At 48.8% G+C, this 12,741-nt stretch overlaps 1 long non-coding RNA gene and 2 other non-coding genes across 3 annotated transcripts; all 3 read right to left on the bottom strand.

The window, feature by feature from the left end:
* Window positions 1-8,753: 8,753 nt before the first annotated feature.
* Window positions 8,754-12,513, bottom strand: LOC103892773 (uncharacterized). Its single transcript, XR_008514954.2, has 2 exons — window positions 10,424-12,513; window positions 8,754-9,643 (listed from the first exon to the last, which is right to left on the bottom strand). It is a non-coding gene; the product is annotated as an uncharacterized LOC103892773 (long non-coding RNA).
* On the bottom strand, window positions 8,992-9,063 carry TRNAW-CCA (transfer RNA tryptophan (anticodon CCA)). The gene has a single exon. It is a non-coding gene; the product is annotated as a tRNA-Trp (tRNA).
* TRNAP-CGG (transfer RNA proline (anticodon CGG)) lies at window positions 10,964-11,035 on the bottom strand. The gene has a single exon. It is a non-coding gene; the product is annotated as a tRNA-Pro (tRNA).
* Window positions 12,514-12,741: the final 228 nt, after the last annotated feature.

Genomic DNA, 12,741 nt, shown 5'->3' on the forward strand with positions numbered 1-12,741 from the left:
TTTCTTCTCTCTATTTTTCCTTTAGAGGACCACCTGTCTCCCCAGTCTATGCAGTCGATTTCTGTAGTAGTTTCTGTTGCTGACAACCCCAAATCCCTAGGATGATGAAGACCTATTTAAATCTCACTTTTTTTTTTTTTTTTGAGATGAAGTTTCACTGTGTTGCCCAGGCTGGAGTGCAATGGCGCAATCTCAGCTCACCGCAACCTCCTCCTCCCGGGTTCAAGCGATTCTCCTGTCTCAGCCTCCCGAGTAGCTGGGATTACAGGTGCATGTGACCACGCCTGGCTAATTTTTGTATTTTTAGTAGAGACGGGGTTTCATCACATTGCTCAGGCTGGTCTCGAACTCCTGACCTCAGGTGATCCGCCCGCCTTGGCCTCCCAAAGTGCTTGGATTACAGGCGTGAGTCACTGCGCCCAGCTTTATTCCCACTTCTGAAAGCACTTAGGGTTTTGAGGATTTGAGAAGGAAACCGACTCCATTCCAAGTCCAGAAATGAGCCCCAATTGACTTATACTAATTAATACCTTTTATTCCAGATTATGGTTATTGGATCAGGGATAAGCATGTGATTTAAGTGGGCCAGCTAGTGGGAATCAGTTTCTTGCTCAGAATGCTGGGCAGCTCAAGGAAACACTTAACGTTTACTGGTTTATCATAAAGTGTATTACAAAGGATATAGATGAAAAGATGTATAGGGCAAGGTATGGAGGAAGGGATTTCTGGAAGTGAGCAGGGAAGCATGCAGCCCTCATTGCTGCTTCTAGTGCTACTGAAGGAAGCAGCTTGACATTGAAGCCTATAACATTGCAGAAGGCAGAAGAGAGGCCTGGAAAGAACTCCAGGACTTGATGACATTGTTGAGCCTCTACATGCCTACGTTAGCACTTTTCTTACATGAACAATAGAGAAGATTATTATTCAGCTAATATCCTTTCTGAATGCATTCTAAATGCTATTTGCTGTTTAAGCATATTGTGTAGAAAAAACAAACCATGGCTAGGCTTGGCGACTCACGCCTGTAATCTCAGCACTTTGGGAGGCTAAGGCGGCTGTATCACTTGAGCCCAGGAGTTTAAGATCAGCTTGGGCAACATGTGAAACCCCGTCTATACAAAAAATACAAAAAAAGTTAGCCGGGTATGGTAGTGTGTGCCTCTAGTCCAGGCTACTTGGTAGGCTGAGGCAGGAGGATCAGCAGAGGCCGGAGGTCAAGGCTGTGGTGAGCCATGATTGCGCCACTGCACTCCAGCCCCGACATTAGAGTGACACCCTGTCTCAATAAAAACAAAAAACGGTCAGGGCGCAGTGGCTCATGCCTGTAATCCTAGCACTTCGGGAGCCCCAGGAGGGTGGATTGCCTGAGCTCAGGAGTTCAAGACCACCCTGGGCAACATGGTGAAACCCCGTTACTACTAAAATACAAAAAATTAGCCAGTTCTGGCCAGGCGCGGTGGCTCATGCTTGTAATCCCAGCACTTTGGCAGGCCGAAGTGGGTGGATCATGAGGTCAGGAGTTCGAGACCAGCCTGGCCAACACAGTGAAACCCATCTCTACTAAAAATACAAAAATTAGCTGGATGTGGTGGCAAGCACCTGTAATCCCAACTATTTGGGAGGCTGAGGCAAGAGAATCGCTTGAACCTGGGAGGCGGAGGTTGCAGGGAGCCGAGGTCGCACCACTGCACTCTAGCCTGGGTGACAGAGCTAGACTCCGTCTCAGGAAAAAAAAAAAAAAAATTAGCCAGTTGTGGTGGTCGGTGCCTGTAGTCCCAGCTACTCAGGAGGCTGAGTGAGGCACAAGAACCTGGGAGCCGAGATCACGCCATTGCACTCCAGCCTGAGCAACACAGCAAGAGTCTGTCTAAAAAAACAAAAACAAAAAAAGACCCAATTTTTCCTCTGCCCTCACACCACAGCAATCAACACAGGAGACTTCTGTGACCACATGTGTGGAGATTTTACTCCACCACCAAGCAATCAGTTCTGCAATCAAGCAATCAGTTCTGCAGCAGACATCAGCTGGATGTCTTCCAATTAGATTCTGACACTATCTACCTGGAGAGAGCATCAGATCCCCTAGGTTGAGGGCTCAGTCTCACAAGACTGCCCCTCTCTTTGGATGCCAACTGCAAGCCTCAGGTTGTTTTTACCTGTACTCATGACTAACTGGGTATAAGTTGGGGTTCCTACAATTCCCTCTTTATGTTCAATGAATTTGCTAGAGTGGCTGACAGAACTCAGGGAAAAATGTTTACTGGTTTATTATAAAGGATTTTTTTTTTTTTTTTTTTTGAGATGGAGTCTCTCTGCCGCCCAGACTGGAGTGCAATGGTGTAATCTTGGCTCACTGCAACCTCTGCCTCCCGGATTCAAGTGATTCTCCTGCCTCAGCCTCCCGAGTAGCTGGGATTACAGGTGCCCACCACCACGCCCGGCTGATTTTTGTATTTTTAGTAGAGACAGGGTTTCACTACATTGGCCAGGCTGGTCTCGAACTCCTGACCTCAGGTGGTCCACCCACCTCGGCCTCCCAAAGTGCTGGGATTACAGACGTGAGCCACCGTGCCTGGCCTTATAAAAGATATTACCAAGGATACAGATGAAGAGATGCACGGGGCAAGGATGTGGGAGGGAGCTTCCATGCCCTTCTGAGGTGTGCCGCCCTCCAGGATGCTCCACGGGTTCAGCTCTCAGGAAGCTCTCTCTACCCCATCCTTTTGGGTCTTTTATGGAGACTTCATTAAATAGGTGTGATTGAAGCATGACGACTGTGTAGAAATGTGATTGGACAAAGAGGGTATGATCTAGTACTAATACGCTGAGTGGGGAAGCCCAGCAAGGCCTGTCTAGATTCTTCTTGGCTTCTCTGTGCAGTATTCCTTCCACCTTCTGAAATGGGGGTCTTATGACCTATAATTGAACAAGATTGTTCAGAGAATTTCTTTATGGCCAGCTTCAGGACAGAAAGGAAAGCGGGAAAATAAGAGTATACATATATATACACACATATATGTGTATATATACGCATATATGTATATACACATATATGTGTATATATGTATATATACACACACATATATACAAATATACATACACACACACACACACACACACACACACACATATATATATATACAGTTTGTTTGTTTTTTGAGACAGAGACTCGCTCTGTCGCCCAGGCTGGAGTGTAGTGGTGTGATCTCGGCTCACTGCAACCTCCGCCTCCCAGGTTCATGCCATTCTCCTGCCTCAGCCTCCCGAGTAGCTGTGACTACAGGCGCCCACCACCACGCCCAGCTAATTTTTTTATTTTTAGTAGACATGGGGTTTCACCACATTGGCCAGGCTTGTCTCGAACTCCTGTCCTTGTGATCCGTCCGCCTCAGCCTCCCAAAGTGCTGGGATTACAGGCATGAGCCACTGCACCTGGCCCTTTTTTTTTTTTTAAGACAAGGTCTCTTTTTCCGAGGCAAGCACACTTGCTGCACAATCATAGCTCATTGCAGCCTCAGAACAAGTTTGGACTTGGTTACACCAATTTGCTTCTTTAATCTATCAATTTACCTTTAACTGCCCGCACATCAACGTAGTGAAATATACCTCATGTATTTGCATTGCCATTGTCTCTTCTGTGGAGAGGAGAGAGCAGGCAGAGATGGGTGGTTGTCAAAGGGGACTTAAGCTTTGCCTTTAATGTTCTAATTTTTTAGAAGATGTATAGAGTCATGGAACTGTTTGCAGGATTAAATATTAATGACAAATAATCTCTAAAAAGAAGGTGCGGACCGGGCATGGTGGCTCACGCCTGTAATCCCAGCACTTTGGGAGGCCGAGGCGGGTGGATCATGAGATCAGGAGTTCGAGACCAGCCTGGCCAACACAGTGAAACCCATCTCTACTAAAAATACAAAAATTAGCCGGGTGTGGTGGCGGGTGCCTGTAATCCCAGCTACTCGAGAGGCTGAGGGAGGAGAATCGCTTGAACCTGGAAGGTGGAGGTTGCAGTGAGCTGAGATCATGCCACTGCATTCCAGCCTGGGTGACAGAGCAAGACTCTCATCTCAAAAAAAAAAAGAAAAAAAAAAAAAGAATTGAAAGGGAGTATCATAAATATTCAGAAGCAGTGTTACTCACAACAGCCAAAAGTTGGAAGCAACCCAAATGTCCATCAACTGGTGAATGAATAAACAAAATGTCATATATCCATAAAATAGAAACTTACTTAGTCCTAAGAGGAATGAAGCACTGATATTTTATTTCATGGAAACCATGAAAACAGTATAAACAAAAGAGGCTAAGCTGAGCACAGTAGCTCATGGCTATAGTCCCAGCACTTTGGAAGGCTAGGGTGGGCAGATCCCTTGAGCCCAGAAGTTCCAGACCAGCCTGGGCACCATGGCGAAATCCCTTCTCTACAAAAAACACAAAAATTAGCCAGGTGTGGTGGTGGGCACCTGTAGTCCCAGCTACTCAGGAGGCTGAGGCAGGAGAACCACTGAACCCAAGAGGCACAGGTTGCAGTGAGCCGAGATGGGGCCATTGCACTCCAGTCTGGGCAACAGAGCAAGACTCCGTTTAAAAAAAAAAAAGAAAGATAGAAAGTTCACATATTATATGATTGCATTTACACACGATATCCAGCATAATATTCAGCATAAGCAAATCCACTGGGACAGAAACAGATTAGTGGTTTCCAGAGACTAGGGGAAGGGAGAAGGGGGAATCCAGAGTAAGTGCCAATGGTTTCTTTTGGGGGGGGCGATTAAAATGTTCTGGAATTAAATAGTGATGATTGATGCACCACTGTGAGAATATACCAGAAACCCTTAATTGTACACTTTAAAATTGTTAAAATGGTAAAATTTATGTTAAATATAATTTACCACAAAAAATTATAAAATACCTTTTTTTTTTTTTTTTGAGATGGAGTCTTGCTCTGTCTCCCAGGCTGGAGTGCAGTGGCATGATCTCAGCTCACCACAACCTCTGCCTCCCGGGTTCAAGTGATTCTCTTGCCTCGGCTTCCCAAGTAGGTGGGACTACAGGCGTGCGCCACCATGCCCAGCTAATTTTTGTATTTTTAGTAGAGACGGGGTTTCACCATGTTGGTCAGGCTGTTCTCGAACTCCTGACCTCGTGATCCGCCTGCTGCAGCCTCCCAAAGTGCTGGGATTACAGGCCTGAAGGCACCGCGCCTGGCTCTTTTTTATTTATAATTATTATTATTATTTTTTGTCTTTTTTTTCTTCCTTTTTGTGGAGAACAGGGTCTCGCTATATTGCCCAAGCAGGTCTCGAACTCCTGGGCTCAAGCTATCCTCCCACCTCTGCTTCCATGAGAGCTGGGATTACAGGCGTGAGCCACCGCGCCCGGCCTTATTATTATTATTATTTTCAAATGGAGTTTCACTCTTGTTGCCCAGGCTGGAGTGCAGTAGCACAATCTCAGTTCACTGCAACCTCTGCCTCCCGGGTTCAAGCGATTCTCCTGCCTCAGCTTCCCGAGTAGCTGGGATTACAGGCGCCCGCCACCATTCTGGCTAATTTTATTTTTATTTTTTGAGACAGAGTGTTGCTCTTGTCGCCCAGGCAACCTCTGCCTCCCAGGATTACAGGCGTGTGCCACCATGCCTAGCTAATTTTTGTATTTTTAGTACAGACAGGGGTGTCGTCATTTTCACCAGGCTGGTCTCGAACTCCTGACCTCAGGTGATCCACCCATGTTGGTCTCCCAAAGTGCTGGGATTACAGGCGTGAGCCGCCACACCCATCCAGGAATACACTTTAAAGGCACTTGTGTGACTACTATTAAATTAGTCAAATCTTAACACATTTTGCTATATTTGTTTATGATGTTTTTTTAAATGAACTAAAAGGCATACAGGTGGAGTTCCAGTGTAAAATTTCAAGAATTAGGCCAGGCGCTGTGGCTCATGCCTGAAATCACAGAACTTTGGGAGGCCGAGGTGGGTGGATCACGAGGTCAGGAGATCGAGACCATCCTGGCTAAGACGGTAAAACCCCGTCTCTACTAAAAATACAAAAAAAAAATTAGCCTGGTGTGGTGGCGGGCGCCCGTAGTCCCAGCTACTAGGGAGGCTGAGGCAGGAGAATGGCGTGAACCCAGGAGGCGGAGCTTGCAGTGAGCCGAGATCATGCCACTGCACTCCAGCCTGGGAGACAGACAGAGACTCCGTCTCAAAAAAAAAAATTTTTTTTCAAGAATTAGGTCTATGTATATTGTTTGTCTACCATTTTCTTCTGTGGTTGTTATGGATGAAATCGTGTCCTCCAAAATCCATATGATAAAGCTTTAACACCCAATGTAAATGTATTTCTAGACACAGCTTTAGGGAGGTAGTTAAGGTTAAATGAGGTCATTTGAGTGGAATCCTAATCCCACAGGGCTGGCATCCTTAGGAGAAGAGGGAGAGACTCCAGAGTTCTCTCTTTCCCTGTGGGCACAGAGGAAAGGCCATGTGAGGACACTGCAAGAAGGCAGCATGTAAAAGCCAGCAAGAGAGGCCTCAGCAGACACCAACCCTGATAACATCTTGATCTTGGACTTTGAGCCTCCAGAACAGTGAGAAAATAAATGTCTGTTGTTTAAGCCACCCAGTCTGTGGCATTTTGTTATGGTAGCCTGAGCAGACTAATACAGATTTTAAGGTCAGTGGAAAACTACAGGCACAAGCACTCAGTTCAGGTAGGACTGCTAGTGGCTTAGACCCTTCAGGAACAAGGTTTGGGTCTCCCTACCAGGGAAATAACCAGGACCAGTTGAGGGGCTTGTTGAAGACAATGGGAAGACAAAATGTGTAGTAGAAGAAGCTAGTTAGGCCAGGTGCGGTGGCTCACACCTTTATTCCCAGCACTTTAGGAGGCTGAGGCGGGAGGATCACCTGAGGTCAGGAGTTCGAGACCAGCCTGGCCAACATGAGGAAACCCCGTCTCTACTAAAAATATAAAAAAATGACTGTGCACGGTGGGTCACGCCTGTAATCCCAGCACTTTGGGAGGCTGAGATGGGTGGATCACCTGCACTTTACTGCACTCCAACCTGAGTGACAGAGCAAGACTCCATCTCAAGAAAAAAAAAAAAGAAGCAGCAGCAGCAGCAGCTAGTTATCAGCTACCACTATGTGTTCAGTTAGAGAAACAAGGACTGTAAGTGTATTTCCTTTTTTTTTTTTTTTGAGACGGAGAGTCACTCTGTCGCCCAGGTTGGAGTGTAATAGCATGATCTCAGCTCACTGCAACCTCCGCCTCCGAAGCTCAAGTGATTCTCCTGCCTCAGCCTCCTGAGTAGCTGGGATTATAGGCATGTACCACCATGCCTGGTTAATTTTTTTGTATTTTGAGTAGAGATGGGGTTTCACCATGTTGGCCAGGCTGGTCTCAAACTCCTGACCTCAGGTGATCTGCCCACCTTGGCATCCCAAAGTGCTGGGATTATGGGCGTGAGCCACCACACCTGGCTTGTATTTCTTCTTTATTTTGTTACGAATATATTTGTGTGTGTGTTTCAGCTAATAAATGTATACAAAATGATAGAATTAGGAAATGATCATTTTGCATCTCCTTATGAAATAACTAATGCAGGCAAGGTTTTCTGGTTGCCCTGGCAGTGAGAATGGTGGTGGGACTGCTGGGTAGCCAGCCTCACAGCCAGCTCCGCCTTAGGTCGCCAGAGTTCCTATGCTGTTACCTTGCTCAGGTCATCAGCAGTTCTTCAAGCACCGTTTCTGCAAGGACTGGTCAACTGTCTGCCTTTGTCTTGGACATAGTGATACAGTGACACAGTGACGGCTGTGGCAGAAGGTGGGCAGGGGCAAGGAAGGGGAAGGAAAGCGGAGCACAGATTTTAACCTGGGCAATGTCTGCTGTGTGGATGGTGGTGAGATGGCCCAAATTCTTCCCCATCAACCAAAGCCAGTCACACTTACAAAGGTATTGTTAGTGGAGGAGAGAGAAGTGAAGGGAATAAATTTCCCGTTGGAAAAGACAAGGCATATAGGGTGGCTGGCTTGGACTTCTTTCTTTCTTTTTTTTTTTGAGATAGAGTCTCCCTCTGTCGCGAGGCTGGAGTGTAGTGGTGCCAATCTCGGCTCACTGCAACCTCTGCCTCCGGGGTTCAAGTGATTCTCCTGCCTCAGCCTCCCAAGTAGCTGGGACTACAGGCATGCACCACCTCGCCCAGCTAATTTTTGTATTTTTTAGTAGAGACGGGGTTTCACCAAGTTGGCCAGGATCGTCTTGATCTCTTGACCTCGTGATCTGCCCGCCTGGGCCTCCCAAAGTGCTGGGATTACAGGCGTGAGCCATCCCACCTCACTGGTTTTGTTTTTCAGTATACTGGAAGCAGCCAAAATGCACGTGGTCCTGGGCTTCTAGTGACTGCTGGAAAGTCTGGAGAAAAGTAATATTTGTATTTAATATCCTTGTGTTCAGTGTTAAGTAAACATACACGGAACAGCAGAGATTATTAAAAACATTAAAAAAGGCCAGGCACAGTGGCTCACGCCACTAAAATACAAAATTATCCGGGCGTGGTGGTGCATACCTGTAATCCCAGCTACTTGGGACGCTGAGGCAGGAGAATCCCTTTGAACCCGTGGGCGGAGGTTGCGGTGAGCCGCGATAGTGCCATTGCATTCCAGCCTGGGCAACAAGAGAGAAACTCCGTCTCAAGGGAAAAAAACATACAAACAAAAAATAATAATTTAAAAAATTATTTAAAAATTTCCATACAACAGGGATTTTTTTTATTTTTAAATTTATTTTTACTTTTATAGACCTTACGGATAGATTGCAGTTTTGCCACAGGGATATATCACATAGTGTTGAAAGTCTGTACCCAACTTCTGAATGACGTTCATATTTGTCTCATTCCCCTCCTATCCTTCTACTGAGGAGGCTTTTTTTTTTTCCTATCCTGAAAAATGTCACTGTAGGTTTATTTGATTAGGGAAAACAATTCTTCGTTTGACCCCGACGTGATTTGAACACGCAACCTTCTGATCTGGAGTCAGACGCGCTGCCGTTGCGCCACGAGGCCTGTATGAGTGCGTCACTTGATGGGTCTGTTGAGCAGCAATAACGGCGGACTTTTGTCACGAAGCCCCACCTTTAAGATTTGTCAGCGCATTTCTCTGAAGCACCAGCTGACGAGATGTGGGCGCACGTACGTAGGAATTAAATTCATCCTCTGGATAAATAATAGAGAGGCAAATTGTGTTCAGGCGCATTTGGCTTAAGGCCCAATTCCTTAACTGGAATCACATTGAGCTCGTTGAGTTCACTCTACAGAGAAGCCATTTTTATACGTCTAGGACTTTTTTTTTTTTTTTCTGGAGATGATAAATCATTATGGTGTCGCTGCAGTTCTCGCCCCCTGGACAAATCTTAGACGTAATCCCAGCTCTGCCGGTGACTCAGCTTCTCTGGATCTTGGTTTCCTCGTCTGTAGACTGGGCATAACCCTACAGGTTCATGTGGGGTGAGTGGCGCGCGCTAGCGGTGAAGGTCACTCACAATTGCGCGCTGGGCAGACGACGGCAGCCATTACTTTTACCTCGATTTCACTGATGCTGTTTTCCTGGATCCGCACGGGTCCAACCCGACTCACCCCAACCAACCTGAGGTATGAAAACCGGGAAAGTAGTTAGTACCAGAGCGTTGGTGGTATAGTGGTGAGCATAGCTGCCTTCCAAGCAGTTGACCCGGGTTCGATTCCCGGCCAACGCAACTCGTTTTGGGTGTTCTTTTTCCCCCACCTTTTCCTTTTCGTGTTTTCTGGGCCCCAGCATCGTTGAGGGTTTTCGTGAGGTTTTCCTGAGGAAGCTTCCGTTCCGAAAGGACCCACTTTCCGCTACACCCGCGACCACGGCCGGACCACCGCGCTCCTGGCGGATGCGCCCTGCAAGCCCCTCCAGGCGAAAGCAGCGCGTCGGAAGCTCGGCCCGGGGTTGCCTACTGTTCCCGGAACGCAGTGCGAATCCACAAAAAGCAGGGAGGCGAAAGGAAACAAAAGCCCGGGCTCTGCACCTTGGACGGCTGGGGGCCAAAGCTACTTGCCCAGGTTCAAGCAGAGACTGGAAATGCGCACTTCCGTCAAGGAGGGAGCAAGCTAGATCAAGTCTGACCGCTAATGAACATACTGAGCGGAGCAGATAATGGCCACTTTAGGTACACGTTTGAACTCTAAGTTGCTTGAAGTAAAATGGAAACTTAGAATGCGAGCTGGGGAGGAAGGCCAAACTCTCCTCCCCTCCTCCTTTCCCTCTTTTTTATAGCTCCATCCCAGGAACCAGGACAGATTTAATGAAAGCAAAAAGATGGAAGTTTCAAAACTACCAGTACTCTCCCCGTCGGGGAATCGAACCCCGGTCTCCCGCGTGACAGGCGGGGATACTCACCACTATACTAACGAGGAGGGACCCGCAAGTATTTCTCTCTGAATCCTTGATGTGGGACTTTACACTCGGCGTGGTGACAGCAGGGTTCCTAGGGGTTCTGTTCTTCCAACCACTGATAAACGCTGACCAGAAACTATAGGTGTATTTCAGGCACCAATCGTCAGATGGAGTGACCGAAAGAGACAGAGTGCCTTCAGGGCTGCAGAGAACAAAGTTCTGACAATTCCTGAGCTCTCCCGAACACTGTCATCCACAACTATAGATTGACGGCTGTCCATCAAACCGAAACCAGGCTGTGGTGGCCGAGTTGAGACACCAGGAAGGAAGTCAGGAAGCAGAAAGGGAGCGACCTGCCTAAGTCTGGGCGTGCCTCATCTCTTCCTGACATGCCAGGCGGGTCTGAGGACTGAGATTCTTTCTGCTACCGCGGTGCCACAAAAGAGCTTACTGTACATTGATGACTTTCAGTCAGGCGTCCTGCAGCGCTGGTCAGGTAACACATTCCTTGAAGACACTCTTGTCTCAGCAAAAGGTAAAGGAGGGCTCGTCCGGGATTTGAACCCGGGACCTCTCGCACCCGAAGCGAGAATCATACCCCTAGACCAACGAGCCGACGTGCAAGTGTTCCCGCGAACCGCCTTAGAGGTCGTGCCAGGCTTGCTGTAGTGCTGGGTCCACTATGCATGGCGGAACGGTCCTGGCGCGCGCTCAGGAACCAGCCTCCCCCAGGCCGAGTATTTTGGAGCTTGGGGCTGGGAATCTCTTGGCTCCGGGCCGCGAGCTCCGGCTCCTCCCAGGAAATAGCGTCAAGGAAGTGGGAGGGAGTGGCCTCGGCCTCGCCCCCGCGCCGCCCTGCACGACCGCCTTGAACACCTGGGTTGCTGCTTCCTTTGGTTACCGACTTGGTGCCATTCCGTAACCTGGGATCTTGACACTTCCCGCCTCCGCCTGCGGTCCTTGGACCTAGCCCTTCGTTGCAGAGCTTTGAAGAGAAGCGGTGGAGTTGCTTGCTTTCGGGACGGGCCGGAGAAATCACTAGGGGAACACCAGTCCCGGTGTCTCTCTATCCTCCTGGGCTAAAGGGCAGGGCAAACCCCGGGCCAGACCCGTCAATAACCCACGGGTTCCCCAGACCGCATGGCAGTGCCCAGGCGAGGGAAAGAGGGAACGATTTCTGGGTCCCAGGAGACCCACGGAGGAGGGCGTTATTGAGCTGGGTGACTGGAGAGGGACAGGCTTTCCACCCTGCAGTGGGGCGGGGCGCAAGGCCAGGCGACTAGTCTCATGGCTTCCGGACTGTAAGATGAGGTTACCCCTACTCTGCAGTCTAACCTCTGCTCTCCAGTCCCCTCCTAGAATGGCCTAGAAGGAGACCCTCCTGCCTGCCTCCTAAGACCCCCCCGAAGGCTCTGAGGCACGTGGCCGCATGAGTGTGGTCGAAGGCTTGTAGACCCGGTTTGAGGACTTAGCAGTGTCCCCAGGGCTGCCCAGTGAGCCTCTGCGCTCTTAAACACTCACCATGCTTCTCTTACTCCGGAGCTGCCCAGAGTCCCAGCAAGATCTGGTGGGGTCAGTAGCAGACCACGTGTCCTGCCTTTCCTCAGCTCAGTGCTTGTTCTGGGGAGTCCTCCCAGCGGGGTTCTGGCCTGCATCGGCCCTGGACAAGCCTGGTGGCATCTCTGGAACCATTTTGTTCTACACCCCATTTGTGTGATTTGTGGGGCCAGGCCGTTCCTAATGCCCAACCCATAGATACGTTGACGGGGCTTTCAGTGAAGGATTCAGCTCCTATTTGTCCTTTTCCAGGTGCCCCTGGACAGACAGTGGGGAAGGGCAGCAGAAGTTAGCCCACCCTCTCCCATTAGTGTCCCGTCTTTGAGATGGGTAAAGAGGTTCTCAGGGCTGATCTGGCATCTCCTCCCCCATTCCTACCCTTTTCCAATTCCTGTCTCCCTCCCCTTGGGCCCCAGCTTTCTCTGCAAAATAATCCAGTCACCTCTTCCCTGGCCTCAGGCACTTAATCTCTGCAGAAGAGGAAGCCTAAATCCTTTATGACTCTTATGAAAGCTAAGGTCCTCTTCGCCGGGCGCAGTGGCTCACACCTGTAATCCCAGCACTTTGGGAGGCTGAGGCGGGTGGATCACAAGGTCAGGAGTTCAAGACCAGCCTGACCAAAATGGTGAAACCCCGTCTCTACTAAATATACAAAAATTAGCCAGGCGTGGTGGCGGGCGCCTGTAATCCCAGCTACTCAGGAGACTGAGGCAGGAGAATCGCTTGAACCCGGGAAACGGAGGTTGCAGTGAGCCAATATTGTG

The sequence above is a fragment of the Pongo abelii genome, chromosome 19 (genome assembly GCF_028885655.2).
Source record: "Pongo abelii isolate AG06213 chromosome 19, NHGRI_mPonAbe1-v2.0_pri, whole genome shotgun sequence".
NCBI classification, from domain to species: domain Eukaryota; kingdom Metazoa; phylum Chordata; class Mammalia; order Primates; family Hominidae; genus Pongo; species Pongo abelii.